The sequence below is a fragment of the Artemia franciscana genome, chromosome 14 (assembly GCF_032884065.1).
Source record: "Artemia franciscana chromosome 14, ASM3288406v1, whole genome shotgun sequence".
In the NCBI taxonomy this organism is placed as follows: domain Eukaryota; kingdom Metazoa; phylum Arthropoda; class Branchiopoda; order Anostraca; family Artemiidae; genus Artemia; species Artemia franciscana.
The window spans coordinates 18,130,289-18,150,282 of record NC_088876.1 but is presented as its reverse complement, the minus strand read 5'-3'; the positions used below and the strand labels follow the sequence as shown (position 1 = coordinate 18,150,282).

Genomic DNA, 19,994 nt, shown 5'->3' with positions numbered 1-19,994 from the left:
ATACGCTTGATTTGCATATTCAATTTAAGTGTTACTCGTTCTAAGATCTATTTATTTATTTATACGGTACCGGTTGTAAGTTTGTTTGCTATGGTTGTTTATTCAATTTATGTTCATTTTGGGCTTCGTTTATTCTTTAATAGTAATTTTAGGTCGTTGCCCTCCGATCACTTCTTACTCTTAAAAAGGTGATAGTAAAAAAAGTAGTAAAAATGCAGTAGTAGTAGCATAATTTAAAACCCTTGACCAGGGTTGAAGGGACTGTGTCAACCCCGGAGTCATTGTTCTATGACCTTCGGACTATTTCGTACAAAACGGCTATCCAAAACGTTAGATCGAATGCATTTTGGGAAAATAGGGTGGGGGATATTTGCCCTCCGACTACTTTTGACACTTTAAAAGGGAAATGGAACTTCCAATTTCCAATCCAATGAGCCTTCTTCAAAGGTTTACTGCCACCTTTTCCACAAGAACCGTATATTCCCCCTGGACATAATTGAAAGCACTTGTCCCAGGGCTCTGACATTTTTGTTTAATCTTTGGACTAAATAGAACACAGTGTCTATCTCAAATTCTTGATCTGAAGTATTTGGGGAAAAGAGGACGTAGGAGGCTTATTTCCCTCTGATCGCTTCTGGTTCTTAAAACGGAGAACTAAGAATTTTTAATTTCGGATCAAATGAACCTCCTCCAAAGTTTGTGCGACCATTTCCTTACATGAAACCTTATATGCCCCGTGGAATAGCTTACAACCCTTCTTCCCGGGCTTTGCGGGGCTCTGTCAAACCCACAGGCATTGTCATATGAAACGTAGACTGTTTTGAACAAAATTACTATCTCCAAAGTTTGACCGAAATTATTCGTTGGAAAAGGGTGTTGGGAGGAGTAGGGGGCTATTTGCCCCCCGGTCACTTTTGACTCTTAAAATGAAACTAGAACTTTCAGTTTCTATTTAAATACCCCTCCTCCAAAGTTTATGCCACCACCTCTTCCACCAAGTCCCCAGGGCATAATTTAAAACACTTGTCCCTGTGGTCTGGGGGGCTATGTTAACCCTAGAATTTTTGTTATATTATCTTTGGTCCATTTTGAACAAAACGGCTATCTCAAAAAACCAATAGCATACATTTTGGGAGAAAGAGGGCAGAGGGGGCTAGCTGCTCTCCGGTCCCTTTTGTCTCTTAAAAGGAAACTAGAACCTTCAATTTCTAATACCCTACCGTATTTCAAAGAAATCAGGAAAGTTTAGCAACCAAAAGGAAATTTATTTAATTACCATCACCTAAACATAAAATAAGAACCAAAAAATTATACAAATTTTCGGAAAACACACAAGACAATTAATCAAAATTTATTGCCTGTTAAATTACACTATATAAACACAAAACCCAATTCAGCTATCCAAAAGATAAATGGCAAAAATACGTTGTCTTAACTTCGAAATATGGGTTATATATAACTCCATAAACAAAAAACATACCTATGACACATTGATTTTTGTAAATGAGGCGTTATTCTGATGGTCAACATGTATAAACTACATTGACGGTTATCTTTATTAGGCGATTTCCAATTGCCTTTAGAGTAGTCACATAAACAATCTTAGAAGAATTATTTGGAAGTAGAAAATTAATAAAGAATGTGGTAAAATACACAGGAAATATCAGAAGATAAATTTCAACCATCTTAAAAATTTAAACAGAAATAGTTCACAAAACAGCATTTTTTTTTTTACTTTTTAAAAGAAACTAAATTGTCTTTAGTTTATTGTTATAGCAGGTGTTATAGTTTCCTTGCTAGAATCCACAATTGCATGGCTAATGTCGTCATGGTTGTCACGTTATCATCTACGCCATTAAAGAAAAAAAATGTTGCTTAATTCATTTGGTGGCCGAACCAAACTTCGGTCACACCTATGAGCACATATTGAGGTAAACACTAGGATACCGGGGAAAAAAATGAACTTAGCTAGAGCTTTTCAAGAACTTTTCAACCATGGTTTCTCTGCTTGGCACTTTTTTCAGTCAGGGCTGGTTCATGGGCAGTGGCGTGAATTCACAATCATTTGAGAAGAGGGGCAAAAATAGGCACAAATATGTTTTTTTTTCCTTTCTTTTTCTTAGAATACCAGAAAAAAAGACATTTCTCAACAAACTTGCCCCAAAAAAGGAATTTTTCAAAATCTAGTAAGAAGAGGGGTAAAAAAAAATTAGAAAGGCTCCCACCCTTCCGTTCTCCGTCTCCAATTGAAGCCAATGTTCATAGACATGATTCTAGTATAGCTTGAGTTAAACTGCTATGGCATCTACTTTGGTTTCGCATAATTTGTTTCGAATTTATTTGTATTCATTAAGATGGATGATGTTTCTATAAAGCTGAATCATCTAATTTCTCTAGACGATGAATTTTGGCAAATTTTTTTAAACTACTAAATGTGAAAATATATAAAGAATAGTTTCTAATGCAGCTGATATTTGCAGTTTAATCGCTTAATAAAATCATCATCATCATGGGTATTCTGGAACGTTTTTGAGATATTGCATCTTCATTTTCTTAATAGAAAAATTATTTTGAGAATAGATAGCACACGTTTCACAGATTTTTACAGCTGGAATGATTTCCATAATTCCAGAAATGGAATTAGCATGGAATTATTTTCTGGAAGCCAGCATGGAATTATTTTCTGTTCTGCGATCTGTCCATTTATAATGAAGATTGGTTATTTTTAAATCTAATACATTACTTTCTAATAATAAGTTGAGAATTGTATTCTTTGTTCTTTGTGGACAGTTCTTGCAGACAAATTAGAATCCAAATAATTTGTTTTATTTGCTTAATTGCTTTTGAGGTAGACCAGGTCAAAGAATATCTGTGACGCATGCCCCCGAAAGGGGTGGAAATGGGTCGTAAGAAAGGATTATTTGAAAATAGAGCTTGAAGGGGGAGTAAAGACTTAAGCTTTGAACATATTGGGTTGAAAGAGGACCATGCAGAGCTATATTCTCCTCAAGCAACTTGGTATTAAAAGGAATTTTGTAGCTAGAAATAAGATAAACCTATGACACTCGGTCCAGTAACAAAATTTATCTATTTGATAACAATAATTTCTGCTGCTCAAGCAAAGAAACGATCGTAAGTTTTTCTGCATCTAGTAATGTGGATAGTGTAGTATGAGCATTAAATGCTAATGCTTACATAATTAACTCAAAAATTACACTCACTGAAGACATCTCAATTAATTTCTCATTGAAAAACTAATTTATGTCCCAAGAGTCCCTCTACCAAGAAGAAAATTATTACTGAGTAAAGAACATATCTTAAAACTATCCAAGACACCTGAGTTATCTTAATTACAAAGTGACCAACTGTTTGATAATAACTCATTTTTGGGGACCAGGTGAAGTTCTTCCTTAGCCTATTTCTTGGAGAAGACAAGAAGAGACTCATAGAACTGAAAACTCGAGTTCCCAGATTAGCCACTAATGCCATCTAGCTACTTTGAGGGGCTGCTACAGCAGGCTGCAATTACCTTGTTCTGTCACTACTTTTGTGCTTTTAATTAAAATAATCTTATTTCTCATGGTGTAAGTGTGATTTTCTTCTTTTGTTCAATTTAGCATCTGTCTACTATGTGTTCCACCAACAGTTTTAATTTCTATAACAGTATTTCCTTTGATTCTGAACGGCCATTACTTGAAAATGGCGGGGGAAGTTTTACACTTTGATACCGTTTGGGAGGGGACCAGGGGGTGGGTGGAATACCTCCATTCTCTATGGTTAACATCACAATTCATAAATAGACGTAAAAGAGGGAGAGTGAATTTTAATCTAATACAAATGTAGCGGTTTGCATTTTCGGCCTCCACAGCTATGTAAACTCTTGGCCTTTCCTCAATCCTGAAGAACAAATATACCGTCTTTGGATCTGTGGCATCATTGATTTGCACGTGAAAAAAAAAAATCTAATTCTTCTATTTGAATCTACTTCCCCTTTTTTTTTTTCTTTTCCTCTCTACTCGAAAGAGTGACACAGAAAAAATCTTTTACATTGCTTTAAAAAATATATATAATTTGTCTCATTGGTTGATACTTAATTTCTGTACGAGTACAGTTTACGTGGCTTTATTATCTACTATACTACTTCTTGCATGGAAACCTTTGTATTTCATGCTGTACAATTAATGGGTAGAATAGAAAATAAATCCTTCGGATAGAAGGATGTATTTTATCTAGAATAGATAAAATACAGTAAGGGTCACCATGATATGTCGAACACTTTCATTACATGCATTAAATCAAAGACTCAGAAATCAAAGACACAATTCAAACTGATCATACTAATAAGATCAAAAAACATGATGTTTTACATTCATCGAAAGATGAAAAATAATATAAACACTAAATGAGATCTAGCTGGTATAGCTACCAGTAAATAAATACAAATACTTCTTAATTTTACAACATGATATCATGCACATTCAATTTGGGAGCAAATTGTGCAAAACGAAACTTAATAAAGCATGTTATTATCTCTTGAGACTATATTTTTCTTCTACTAAACGAAAGATAGTTTCAAAGACTGTGATAAGCATTAATAGCATAGTTAAAGAGACGTAAGCAAAAAACATTTTTCTATGAGATTTCTATAATTGGTAACATTAACATATTTCATTCCCTTTGCTCTTTATTAGAAAGCAGCTCAAAAGCTGATAATCAATAGGCCATTTACGAAATATATCATATATTTCCTAACCTTTTATTACCCGGCCTGCTTCCAGTTTATATAGGTTGATCATTTAATTTTGTTGCCTTATAATGAAAGATGATTTCAAGAGCCCATACTACCTCCTGTAGGGGATGATATTATACTTTGGTGTCCTCGCTATTTCTGTTTTGTTTTTAGTTTGTTTTTATTTTTTAATTCTGTTTTATCAGAAATCATTCTTCAAATCTTGCAAAGGTTGACAGGAATCAAGTTGCTTTACAACATTCGGTCTAACACCTAATACATATTTCTTTCTTTTTATTACATATTACTCCTGTAAAGGACAAAAACTCATCACAGCCTACAGCCGCACAAACAAAAGCGCAAAGTTGTGTCAGTTTTTTAGCTATTTTTATCTCAAGGGCGATTGCTCCTTGAGGGCCTTATGACAAAGAGGTTTGAAAAGCAGTTCCTATTGTTTCTAGGTAGGACTTCATTCATCCCGGTACATTTTGCTTTAAAAAGCTTTAATGAGCACTTGGAATTTGAAGTTAAAATATTGTCCTTTTCTCTTTGGATTTTGAGAGGAGGTGGTAGGGTTTTCACTGAATTTTACGTAATAAATTTACAAATAGTTTTCAGGGTTTGCTTTTTTTAAAATGCTTTGAACAGTTCGATAATCTCAAGACATTCGCTAGTTTTTTAAAACAGTTCGCGGTAACGAACAGTAGTAATGAACGACACGGCTCAATAGTAACCGAGTCTTTAAAAAACAGAATTTTATATCAATATTTATATCAAAAGAACCGTATTTTTATGCTGATTTAAGGAAAGCAAGACTCAAGAGATGCTTTGATTTAAATTTGCTCCTTCAATTAAACGCTAAGTTTTTCTATCCCCTTTATAAGGACTTCGTGATTTGATTGGAAATCCTCTACTCCAATCTTCTTCTTCTTGTCACAATATTTCTTCGTGTGCGCTTTGTCCCCTGACTCACCACAATGGGGACAAACATACTTTCTTAATACAGGACATTGTACTTTGTTGAATTTGTCTTTAAGAATATGAGATTTGTACATGGTTTCTTCCTCGCCATTGTTTTTACAAAAGACACATTCCTATAAAACATAAATTTAATTTAATAAACTTAAAATATAGTAAACATATATTATCTATATCCTATATATTATCTATATCGGGTATATTATCTATACCCGAGATTCGCAACCACGGTTATAATTGACTGAAGAGTAGCGTATTTACTTAAACAAAAAATCAATTTAACAAAATTTCTTGTAACTTCTTTCAAATTGCGTGCAAGGTATATTCACGTGATTTAAACTGGTTCACACATAAAAAACGCCGGGGAAAGCAGGTCTATATTGAATTCGATTGAAAATTAACCTTCATCCTTTATTGTTTTGGAATTTCGAATCGAAATGCATTACTCTTTCCTTGAGAAAGTATGATAATAGATGATTATTTGAAGATCTAGCACATCTATAAAGGGAAGAGGGGGGATTGGCATTTCTCGTTATATTGGTTTGAAGGATCAATATTTTGTATCGACAGAACACACTGTACACGTTCTATTAACAAATCAGTTACCGAATGCTAGCGTTACCCAAGGAGAGATCCACGTGTCTTCCATGTATAATTGCTTCCTCTTTTTTTCCCCGACAACTTCATGCGGAAGGGTTGGTTGTCAGAAATTCAAAGGGAGCTTAGTTGACTGAATACACTATATGACCCATAGGGTATATAATTCAAAACTGTGCAGTTAGATTACAGAAAAATGCTTTTAGCCCCGTCCTTTCCCTTATCTTCCGAAATAAAACGTGAGGCCATCTTGGCCCCCCAACATCCGCAAAAAAAAATTCAACTTGATGCCTCAAGCCACGCCTGTGGTACTGGGGATAAGGTACCTAGATAGTACGGATACACATAGTGTCTATAGATTTATCTGTACCCCCTCCCACCACTCAAAATTTGAGGTACGATTCACCCTCTAACACCCGGGAAGGTTTCAACTATATTGTGTATACCCTATCTTGTGTATACCCTATTTTGTTCAGATAGGTACATAATGTCTTCATATCGTCAAATTACTTGAAATTGACTCTGATCCCAGGGGACTTAGAGTGCCAAATCTTCCAGATACTGTAGATAATTTGAAAACTTGGGTGGAAATAGAGTGTTTTCATTTACTCAGACACGGGTGTCGTTTTCACCTTTGGGAAGCTCTTTGAATATTGGCCAAGGAAACGATTCCTAGAAGTTCCTAGGTGATAGGTCAACCAAGACCAAAGATGGCCACTTTTTCTACAAAAAAAAAACTTTTTGTGAAGAACAGGTGATATGGAAAATTCCGAGCTATTGCCCCTGGGGCTGTTGGAGTGACGTTGACTCTAGAGGTATAGGCACTTATTAGACCTTCTGACACTTCTGAAAAATCTGACAATCTCCAAAAAGCAATATGAGGAGGCTTTATGGGGGGGAGGGGAGGTGGCAGAAAAAGGACATGACAGAGGCAGGTTGTAGTCCTATTACTTTCAACCCTCATTAGTAGCACTAGAACCTTCAATTTTCGACTGAACAAGCTCCCTTTCTTAAGTTTATACAGTCACTCCTTCCATGCAAACTGGCCCAAGATACAAAAAGGTTAGTTGAGCCTTTTCCGGCCCTTTGCTAAGCTAGATTTAAATTTTTTTGGGGTGGAAGGGGTTCGCTTAAAAAAAAAGTTTGTATGCCTTTTTCGGGTCCCAGTTCTAGGAGGTTTATGACCTCACACTTTTTTTATATTAGATCCCTCTTAGCCTAAGGACTTTCGGCTGGAAGTTTCCAAATGGTCAGCGACAAAAATTCGTGCAAGGGATCCCATTTCAGGGCCCCTTCACACACACCCATCTTCAACAAATTGTGTGATTATCTTGACCCCGAGTATAATCACAGAAAATTATGAGCCAATTACACACCCAAGATCAAACAAGCCCACTTATTTGTGGGCTTATAATCGCTGATTAAGGCAATTAGCGATTTGCATTACTTACGGCCCTTGCCTAAGGGTTTTCGGTAGTCATACCATTCCCATAAGCATATTTACTGGGAGTTTTGATAGCTCTGGAAATGATGGTTATCTCAAAATTTAGGCAGGTGTCATGGGTACTACGGTGGTCGGTAGCAAAAAGGGACATAGAAAGGTCGAATCACTTTCCACTCTTAAGTGACGAGTTAATTAAAAGAAATTATGTGTTGCTGTACAATCAAAACGGCGTATTAGCAATATGCTGGGAAAAACTTTGAGGATTAATTTGAAACTATCAGAGGGTGTTGGAGGGCAAGTATACCTTGAAGTGTGGCTTAGGTGAGTACACAGAGGAAATCGCCTGAAGATTTTGGCCTCTAGTCTGTTTAACTTTCTTTTGTACTTTCAGCCCCTGTGGGACTAAAATTCATTCCGTTTAAAGGACCGATGTAGATGAAAAGATACTGTGTACCTACATTGCCGAAATAGCGTACCTGTATTACGTCAGGAACGGCTTGGGGGATCGTGCTGGTATTTCCAGGAAGGCTGAAGGGCCAAGTGAACCTTAAGCTTTGAATCGGTGGTAGATCTTGAATTCTTTACCGGGTGTGAAGGATGAAGACTGATGGGTCACAGGTAAATAAAAAGAAAGCCTATATCCAGCATTAAAATATCATATCTGGATCATCTTGGGAATCATATATGGCGATCAAGATGAAAATGTCGGAGTGATATGATCAGAGGAGGCAAGTTGACTTCATATTTTGTATGTAAAGAGAGGGAATGCGGAGGGTCGACAAAATTTTGATTTTAAGCAGCCTAGAAGTGTTATCACTATTTGCCCATGTGGAACTTTGGTGTGTCAAAACAGTTTTTTCTTCTTAACATTCATTCACCCAAAAAAGGGCCGAAATTTATTTTTCTTAAGAGTTTAAAACTATATCCGTAGGCCATTGGGCCAAGGGGACTCAAAAAGTACAAAAAAACATGTACCACCAAACTTTTTTTTTTATCCGCTTGGACTCACAGACGTTCAGCCCAGTTGATTTGCTTTGAATATTTTGAGAATTCCGAACCGACTGACTAAAAGATTAAAGACTCGCAAATACGACCCTAAATTAGTTTCTCCAATAGATTCAAAAATGACATTCAAAAGTTTCTGGATCACGTCGACCCATATGCACAAAACAATGTTTTTTGATTAGCTTGTAACTTTAGGGATATAGACAGAGCCGGGGAGACCTCAATGAATACAAAAAAAATGAAGGTTCGTTGTGTTGACATTGGATGTTGAACATTGGTTGTGATTTCTGAAGCTCGGCTAGCAAATTTTGTTTTCTCCGATTTAATGAAGAACAAATCGGTCGAAAAAAAAATCTCTTGTTTTGGTTCGCATCTTCCAAAAATAGACAAAGTTTGTTTGTATTATTTTTCTTTCCTTTCTAAGAAAAAATAAATTAGTTTTTTGTTTTTTATATGATCTTGTGTTATAAGGTGGCTAGAAAATACAGCCACCCACAGGACTTTTGTCTTTTATTAAATAAAAAAAAAAGTTTTTTTTCAACTGAAAGTTAGGAGCAACATTAAAACTTAGAACGAACAGAAATTATTACATATATGAGGGGGCTAGCCTCCTAGTCAATACCTCGCTCTTTACGCTACAGTTCAAATTTTGTTCTAATTCTTTAAGGATGACCCCTGAATCAGAAATGCCGTTTAATTAGAATAAAAAGCTCTTTTGAAAGTACAAAAAAACTTTAGCGTAAAAGAGCATAGTATTGACTAGGGGGATGAAAACCCTCATATGAATAATAATTTTTGTTCGTTTTAAGTTTTAAGGTTGTTCCTTACTTTCAGTTGAAAGAACTTGTTTGTTTTTTTTTACCTAATTTCTGATCGGTTTTTAAATAATTCTGGGAAATCCGGCACTCCCTTCATACAACAATTTCCTTCTCTGAAGAAAATTGCTCCATAGAAAGATACTCCCACCTAACCCCCTCCCCCCGACCCAATCCCCAGAAAAATCATCCTGAAAATATGTGTATACTTCCCAATAACAAATACTTTATGTAAACAAAGGGGTAAAGTTGATAACTTGTAGCTTTTCCCCTTGAACTCTGAAGGATTAAGTCATTCTCAAAGACATAGTTACTAGATTTTTCTGCTATGCTGAACAAAATGGCTATCTCAAAATTTTGATCGGTGACTTTGGTAAAAATAAAGATGAGCTTGGGAGGGGACCTAGTTGCCGCCCTTTTTCGGTAACTTAAAAAGGGCACTAGAACTTTTACGTTCCGTCCAAATGAGCCCTCTCGCGTTATAAAAAAAAAACAGACAAAACTCCACATTTTTGCAGATAGGAGCTTGAAACAAATACAGTAGGGTTCTCTGATACGCTGAAGATGAATCGATAGATCATAAAATGAACAGGAATTTAAAGCGTACTTGTGTATTAGCCACTACACAATCGAGAATTTGGATCTTTAAGAGTAGAAAATAACCGGTTTATAGCTGTCAGTGTTTGGAGACAATCAGCCTAGGTTCAGTTGAAATCTACGTTGTAGGTATGTTTTTATTAAATATTTAATATATTCAGATGGTATTTTGGTTGGGTTAGGTTATATTAGGTTAGGTATTTAAAATAAAGCATTCTGTGCGGACCCCTTGAATAATTCTTTGTTGTAGTTTCCATAATTTTGTTACTATAGTATTTTATTTTCATAATATTTTGGTATATTTCATTATGATGAACCTATCTTCACTTCTCGAGTCTGTACTGGCTAATATACAGGTACCATTAAAAGGAATAATAAAGTCAAACTTAAATTGAACTGAAATTACATATCTGTCCCTTTGAAATTTGAATCATTATGTAAATTTATTTGATTTTATTTAACTTATTTAATGGTAAAAATACTCCTAAGGTAAAAATCTCCTAAGATTATAAAAATGATTAGAGTGCCCCACGTAAAAGTGTCATTGAAACGACCGACCAGGATAATGGCGTAGACTTTAATATCTTATCAAAGAGTTTCTAGAAACATACTGTAAGTAAGGAACGACCTGGCTCAATAGCAACCGAAACTCTATGAAACGGAATTTTGACAGATACATCAAAAGAATCAGATTTGTATGCTGATTTCAAATATATAAGTTTCGTCAACTTTAGTCTTACCCATCAAAAATTAGGAGAAAATGTGCCTTAATTTCGAAAAAAGGGGGAAACAACCCTAAAAGTAATAAAATCTTAGTGAAAATCACGCCACCAGATTCAGCGTATCGGAAAACCCTACTGTAGAGGTTTTAAGTTCCTATCAGCAAAAATGTGGATTTATTGCCAGAAGAAAGATCACGGATGCGTGTTTTTTTTTATTATTGTTTTCCCCAGGGGTGATCGCATCAACCCAGTGGTCCTAGAACATCGATAGAGGTCTAATTTGAACGGAAATCATAAGTTCTAGTGCCCTTTTTAAGTGACCAAAAATTAGAAGGAAAATATACATCTTCCCACGCTCATTTTTTCCCAAAGGGACCTGATCAAAATTTTTAGGTAGCCATTTTGTTCAGCATAGTTGAAAAACCTAACAACTATGTCTTTGAGGACGACTTAATCCCCAAGAGTCCCGGGGGAAGTGCTGCAAGTTATGAACTTTGCCCATTGATTGCGTATAGTATTGGTTATTGAGAAGCATACAGACGATATCAGGAGGGATTTTTTCTGGTGAGGGGTTGGGGGTTACGTGGGAGGATCTTTCCATGGAGAAATTCTCCATGGAGGAAGGGTATTTTGCATAAAGGAGGCACCGGATTTCTCAGCATTATTAAAAAAAAGGATCAGAAATTAAATAAAAAAAAACAACCTTTTCAACTGAAATTAAAGAGAAACATTGAAACTATAAAAGAAAGAGAAATTATTACGTATATGACGAGGTTCATCCCCTCGTCAATACCTCGCTCTTTACGCTGAAGTTTTTCAGTACTTCAAAAAGAGTTATTTATTCTAAATAAACGACTTTTGTGATTCAGGGGTCATTTTTTAATAATTGGAACAAAATTCGAACTTCAGCGCAAAGAGCGAGTTATTGACGAGGGGGCGAATCCTAAAAACAAAACAACACTTTAATTAAAAAAAATATTCCGAAAATTTTGCTCCCACGTGCGGGAGCCTTTCTCAATAAAAAAAAACTGAAAACAATAAAAAAATTGTTTTTAAAACATAACATACACAAAAAAACAACAACTAAACACAAAAGAAGAAGAAAAAAATAATAATAGATAAATAAGAACAACTAACATTATAAACAAACTTCCAGCAGTTGTTTGGTGTCATGAAAACTGGCCTAGTGGATAGTTATATATGCTAATAAACACTTTCGTCAGGTTATTAGCAAGGCAAATGGATGGAGGGAAGATATAAAAAGTGGAATAGTCAGGGCATAGAACGTTTATTCGTAGTCGAAAAAGTTTGGCAGGTGGTAATGATAGTTCTTAGATATGGTTCTGAAACACAGGTATTTCAAAAAGTTAAGATACACTGGATGGGTTCTAGACGAGGTCTTGTCAGAGGCTAGCATTAAGAAATCATTTCAGAGACTCTACATTAAACGAGAGGTTTTACAAAATACGTGGCTCATTGGAAGAAAAATGACATATTACCAAAAAACGTAAATTTTTAGTAGTCCATTTGGAGTCAAATATAAAGCAGGACCTCCTCGAATGAGAACAGAGGAGGCTATAAAAAGTATTTTAAGGAAATAGAAATTTTATAGAGACTGGCAAAGGATATAACTAGTAAACCTGGTCGGACTAGCTTCCAAGAGGATTATACGTGCCATTCTTTCCAATTGAACCTAGTACTTTAGATTTAAGGGCGGCAGTTCATAAGGCGTAATGATTTATAACACAAACGTGACAGGAGAGCAACATTTTATTGTTTAAGGAGTCATAAGGATTCAGTGTATTTACAAAAAAAAACACAAAGCTAGCTGCCTCAGTAAGTAATTAAGAAACTTTTGATAAAAAAAAAATTGGTTGACTATCTTCTCTTTATGATTTCCCCCAACCACGCATTGCATTCCCTGGCGCAGGTAGAAAATCAGGAGGTCGCTACCTGCACTACACAGACCACTGGTCAGCATACGACGAAATTAATTGATGTTTTAAGAGACTACCCATATTTTTTGTGAAGTGATGAGGCTAAGGCTCTGTTTTGATTTTGGCTTTTAGCTCCTCTCTGTTTTTGCTGAGCATTCTGTTTTCAGCATGAGCTAGATTTTTATTTGTTTCTTTGTTTTAGTGCTTTCCATCTATTTCAATGAAAATGGATATTATTGGTATAGCTGAAATCGTCGTTTAGGTTCAATATTTTAGTAGCTGTAGTCACTAAATTCCTCATTCACATTTCTATTTTATATATCACATTTCTCATTCACATTCACATTATATATTCATTTATATATAACGCCATCTAAAATTAACTTATTTTAAAATTTCAGATGACATGAAGATCTTATTCCTAAGACTTAATCTGCACCTTATAGATGTGGTTATCCAGTTTTAAACCTAGAGGTACTGTTGCTTCTCTTTGAAGCAGATTAATAAAATCAATCCAATTAAAGTACTCAGTTACAAAAAAAACTAAATAATAGAACACCGTTTCTGCTCAGAGTTTCGAAAAAAAACGGTTTAGACTGTTTCGGACAACACTCGAAAAAGATAAAATGAAAATATGTATGTGTTACTCTGGTAAACATTTTTATTGCATCAACACAAAGCCGCCAAATACTACAAATTAGCACGTGCCGGCGACTTCATTAAAACTTATTCCACTTAGAAAACATTGTTAAGAGTAAGCAAAACCTTTCATTTTGAAAGCCTGTTGATTACAGAAAAATCTTGTTTTACATCAAATCCTAAAATCCATGAATAAACTGACGAGCCTGATAAAGATACTGCCGCAAAATAAAAAACGAATGATGATATTGGACCCAGGAAGCAACATCTGGTAAAAATTCAATAACCTTTTTTAGACCAGGACAAATCTTCACAGTGATACAAAAAGAATAAAGCATGGGAATAAACACTATTTACTAAATAATTATTTAAAAATACTCCATGGAAAAAAGTCTCAATTTTCTGGCAATATGCCACTTTTTCTTTTTCTTGGCTTTTTTTTCTTAAAAGGGATATCCCTTTTCAATAGCCTCCTATGCATCTAGAAAATAAGTGAATTTGGTGAAATTGGCATTAAGTTTAATGTTGTTAGTAATTTAAGGTATGATTTTTCTTTTAATTTGATTATAAAATAAGGTGATTTGATACCTTGACTGTCTTTCAAAAGCTAAAACGGCTTGTTTGAAAAACTTGATGTTTGGCAATGACCTTTTCATTGAAGGCATATTCCCAATCCACTTGAGATACGTTATGTTTTTCAACTGCTCTTATCCTAATTTTAAGCTATGTTTTCTGGGTTTTCTTTGTTTTCTCCTACACATTCTTTTTCCGTCCTTCGAAAATGTATTAACACTAAAGGTTTCGATTATTTCTTTTTTACGCATTCTATTAAATTATTTTTCTGAGCTTTTTTTTCGTAAATCCTTATGCTTTTTTATTTTTTCGAATGTTTTATAACTATATGATGATACACCTATCCCTTATTCTCCACGATTTTGAGGGAAATAAAAATTATTAAAAAAGGAAGAGGCGGATCAGAGGATCATACCTGGAAAATCCAAATATTCAGAGTGTTTTTTAGAACTCATTAATCGTTTATGACCTTTAACTATTTGATAGTCTATGGCCTAAAACGAAAGATAAAAACGAACTTAGCCCTAAAAATGCTTATATATAATACATAAAGGGCTAATACATACATAAACTTTGTAGTACCTTCTTCACATACGGTATACAAATTGCCTTTAATCTTTTGTTAACCGTGGTCTTGGAACGATAAAAACAAAATAATTAATTATCATTAATCATAATTGAATTCTGGTACATACCCTCCAAGATGTCTTATAGCTTTGTGAGGTTGTGTAGGCCGGGTACACAGTTTTGATTTCGCCGAAGAGAAGGCGTATAGGCACATGTGCATATGAACTTGAACTAAAATGCCATCACATCACATGAATGACGTAAATTCAAAATAAATATCAGCTTAGATGAGGTAAACACACCTTAGTGGACAGAAAACTAAGCTGATATCCACCAAACTGAAGACTTTCTATTGGTTGAACTTCCGAAATTTGTATTAATTGGGTTGAAAATTACTTTGCATTAATGGTATAAACTTAAAAACTATTGAGAGAGTTACCAACCCCTCCCACTTGTCTTATGGCTACCGGACACAGATGGGAAAATACATAAAAAGTTTCAAAAGAGGTTCGAGGAAATACAAGGTCTTATAATGAATTTCTTTGAAACTGTTTTAAAGAGACAAGGAAGGGGACAAAAGCCAAATTTTTTATTTAAATATGGTAGATAAATTGTTGAAAAGTGCATTATTTAAGAATTAAATTTAGCCCCACAATTTATCCGGTGATAACCCCAAGGCGCAAACATCTTTTTATTTGGAATTTAAGGATTTTTTTTAGTGACAAGCAATAGGCGTTTCATAGTTCATGTCCTATAAGATAAAAAAAACAATGATCAAGAATTGTTTCCTGACTACTAACTGTACAAATACTTCCCCCCCCCCTCCCCCCGTATGTGAAAATATATAGCCCAAATTATTTATTTCCCATGTATACTGTCACTTCTATTTGTCTTATCTCGCGCTAAGCTGAAGAAAAAACTAAAGAAGAAAACGGTTTGTTTTAAAAAATTGTTACTCCGTAAACTTGAGTGAGTGGCGCATAATGCACAAGTACATAATTCCTTTCCCCAACGGAAATAAAAAAAAGAAACTTAGATAAAATTCTCAAACTGGAAAGCCTTATTTTCCGCGGGGTGGGGGAGTTTTTTGTGGGGAGGGGGTATTTTCCTTGGGGGAGGGGTATTTTTCAGGGGATATTTTCCGAAAGGAGGTATTTTACGTGGGGGTATTTTCCAAGAGGAAGAGGTATTTTTCGCGGGGGAAAAGGGGTATTTACCGCAGGTAATCTCCGGGGGTGGAATCACCAGGGGGGGTAAACGCCGACCACCTTATTAATAGCCCATGACTGCAACATATCGCAAGAACCATCCTATCGCAGGAACGCCCCCGGGGGGTCTTAGAAAGTGTCCCATGCCTCCACCAAAAAAAGAAAATTTTATAGGCCATTCAAGTTCTATATGACGGTTCTTTCGTCTCTTGCTGTTTGGAAGAGCAAGGAAATGTCTAAAATATATCCACCTCACAAAAATTTCTACGTGCCAGCTTTTCCTTGGGTCACACCACAGTTTTCATTTAAGTCATTTTTGGCTCACGATTATACTCAGAATTAATATCTTTGTCAATAAAATTACCCGTAAAGCCAGTGTGTCGTGGCTTAATAACGGCTTATTAGTTTAACAAAAGCGATTTGCGTTTTCTCGGAAATTCATATGTTTTTTAACTCATATATCTTTACTAGTTGGTCAATTGACACACATTTATGTGTCTTGAGGATGAATTATTGCAAGCATTAACCATGTAAAAGTCTCGAATGATTCGCCTCTCTAGTTTGATCTAAAACAAAATAATACCTTTGGTTCGGGTTTTCCTTTCTTGGCTTTAAGTATTGGGCGAGCAAAAGGGCTAATGGCATTATAAATTTTCTTATTAGCATCTATTATTCCATCTTCACTTGTCTTAGCATCAGGAAAATATTCGCTTTCTTTGCCAATCTTTCGGAATTCGTCAATCGGGCTAACTTCATTATCTAAAAAATGTGTTCATCATACATCATAATCATAGGACAAAAGAGAGCATAAGGATATTGATTACAGATACGAACCAAAATTTCAGAGACTAACAAAGTTAGCAACTCCTGGCGGCCTCCAAGAGAAAAATCATCAACGCCACCTAAGCGTTCCAGGGCAAAACTTTAAGCTAATAAATGCTTAAATAAAATGATCAGTTGCATCTAATCTTTGCCTTACTCATAGGAAGAGTGCATAAGGATAGCGATTACAAATATGAACAAACATTTCAGAGATTAACAAAGCTAGAAACTCCTGGCGGCCTCCAAGAGAAAAATCATCAACGCCACCTAAACGTTCCAGGGCAAAACTTTAAGCTAATAAATGCTTAAATAAAATGATCAGTTGCATCTAATCTGTGCATTAAATATTAAGAGATTTACATCGACGAAGTAAGGAATATCTTATAACATAATAGCATCCTCTTTATCGTCTTTTTATAAGATAGAAAGGGTCTATCACAAATATATAATAAAAAAAATCTCATTTTCCCTACATCAAGGTGAATTTCTGTCCTAAAATAAGATTATTTGAAAGGGACTAGTTCCTTTTTTCTTTGTCACCGTCTTACAGCATATAAACTTTGAGAGTTGGAGGAGGGGGTACTTTATGCCAGAACTCCCTTTTAAATGTAGGGATCTACTAAATATGAAAAGCAATCCTTGGCGGAACTTCTAAGTTTTGGAAAGGCAAAACATTTGAAATGTCTAATGCTGATATATTTTTGTAACGCATAGCTCATCAATGGGTCAAAACATTAAATCTATAACAATTCAAATAACCTTTGTAGTTGAAAATACTCTTTTATTCATCGACAATGAGTTCTTCCGAAACTAAAAATATCCCTCGTTGACGAAATACTTTGAAGTCTTGATCGGAACGTTTGTGCTGCCTGTTGCCCAGATAATTTTTAATCTAGCCGGTCCGCACAAAAGGTAATCCAAACTCTAAAAATACAATCTCAAAAACAATGTGCACATCAATAGAATTTACTTATAAATTAAGGTTTAATATAGACTTAATTTTTATTATACCCAAAATTTCCCGAAAAAAATAAACCCAAAGATTATTAAGTTAAGCAGATACTCATAAATAAATAAATGTCAAAACACTGATCACGTCAAAACTAAATTCAGCAACTTTGATAACGCATATATTTTCCAAGCCATTTATCGTCAGAACAGACCAGCGTATTTATCAATTCAGGCCTTAACAAAACATAAGGTTAGCTTACAGCTTAAACCATCAAAATGGTTAATATTTCTTTCAAAAAGAAGAAATACCTGCATTTGCCTGTTTGAGCCCTAAATAAGTCGGGGTTCCCAAGGATTTATCCCTTTCCCACTGAGTATATTTCTTTTTATATGATATACCATGGTCTAGTTGAGGTTAATCAAACATTTACATTTTGAGACATTTACAATTTGAGTTGTAATTGCTGATGTCTTCTATATAATGCGCCCTTTGGTTAAATGTTTTCGAGCTTTAAAAATTTTGAAATTTTTCCCTTCCCATCTCTCTCCCATAAAAGAGAATCATGCAAATTTGCCTGTTCAAGAGGTCCTTGAGACGATAGAATAGAAGTTTATGTTAAAATTCCAAACCTAATCTGTTTTCTTGAAATCGCTGTCTCTACCCAAGAGAAACACAATATGAGTCTCAAGGGACGATTCCTATTGATCAACAATAGTCTTACATTCTTTTTCTTAAAATGCAGAAGCATCTTAAGTAAAATTCATTGCATAAATCGAGGCTCGACTATAATCATTTTTTAAGGAGTTGTATTTTGATATCTTTCACAATAAAACAAGTCTCTTGGGGCAATACGTAACTCATACCTTTTTGTATGTATTAATTAAAAAAAACTTTTCAAAGAAAAGTAAAGAACCAGATTAAACTTTAGACTAGCGGAAATAAATGTCTATAATAATTGAAACTCAAAATAACGAGAAATTACTGTTAAAGAGTAAATGAAATCCAAAAAGAACAGAAATCAAAAAAAGAATCACAGCAAACAAATATGCAACAGGTACTAATATAAACGGATGAATAAATGAGAAAGAGTAAAACTCAAATTGAATATTCAAGTCAAAATTAAAACGAACAAAATAACTACAAACAAGAGTTTTGCTAATGCTCCCTTCCCCCTCTCCTAACTGTAAAGGTATAAAGCGTGCTGCGTCGTTTGCAATTTACTGAAAACAAATCATATTACAAATATTTTGTTTTGCATTTACAACATTGAAAATAAAAATTACTCTGAAATAAAATCTCGAACTGCCATGCTCTCAGCAATCAGTATGATTATATATCAAATATTCAGCTTAATCTTATTCGTTCTTTCCAAGGACTGTTCGAGACGTCAATAAAACGCAAATAGCTCAGTGGGCTTTAGACTTCTATAGTTAGGGAAGGGGGCGGTAGCCAAACTCTTGTTTGTACTGATTTTTGTTCGTTTTATGTTTCATTTGAAAATTCAATCGTTTTAAGATATTTTCGTTGTGATTTTTGTTCGTGTCAAGTCCGATTTGAAAATTAGATTTGATTTTTTTTTTTCGTTTTAAGATTTGTTTATTCAATTACTGGTATATTACTACCTGTTGTATGTTTGTTTGTTATTTTTTACTTTATTTCAGTGTAGTTTTTATTTTTATTTTCAATATTGTAAGTACAAAAGAAAATATTTATAATATAATTCGTTTTCATTAAAGCGCAAAAGACACAGTATGCTTTAGACGCTTACAGTTAGGGAAGGGGGCAGTAGCCAAACTCTTATTTGTAGTGATTTTTGTTCGTTTTAAGTTTGTTTCAATACTCAATTTGAGGTTTACTCGTCTAAAGATTTATTTATTCATTTATATTAGTGCATGTTATGTGTTTGATTGCTATGATCGTTTATTTAATATCTGTTCGTTTTGAGTTTGAATTATTATAGACATTTATTTCTCCTGGTCTGAAGTTTAATACGGTTCTTTACTTTTATTTGAAAAATTTCTTTTTCAGAAAGTTCTTTAATTAACTTCTATCTGTTTTTATTGCCAAATTTCAAGTTTTTCGAAATTCCCCATTTCAACATCAAAGTTGGTTTTCAAAACAAATTATCAAAACACAGAAGTGATTTTTTTTCTACATTAAAGTTTCAAAGCATAAAATCCCTCTCACTATTCAAAGAAAGTAGTCACAAATAGATGTACCAGTCGATGCAAGCAGTCACAGACACAGTCACAGGTAGTCAAATCTGCACTCACAACCAGTCCCATTTGCAGCCACAATAGTAACAGGAGTAGTCGTAGTAGCCCTGAAAGTTTTAAGTTAATACCCATATATGTTCCTCAGGTATTGCAGATAGGCATTTTTGATACCTGGGATTTCAATTTAGCTCAA

General features: G+C 34.6%; 1 long non-coding RNA gene across 1 annotated transcript; it reads right to left on the bottom strand.

Annotated features, from left to right (window-relative positions):
* Positions 1 to 1,244: 1,244 nt before the first annotated feature.
* LOC136035419 (uncharacterized) lies at positions 1,245 to 16,674 on the bottom strand. The gene is made up of 2 exons (XR_010619416.1): positions 16,395 to 16,674; positions 1,245 to 5,823 (listed from the first exon to the last, which is right to left on the bottom strand). It is a non-coding gene; the product is annotated as an uncharacterized LOC136035419 (long non-coding RNA).
* Positions 16,675 to 19,994: the final 3,320 nt, after the last annotated feature.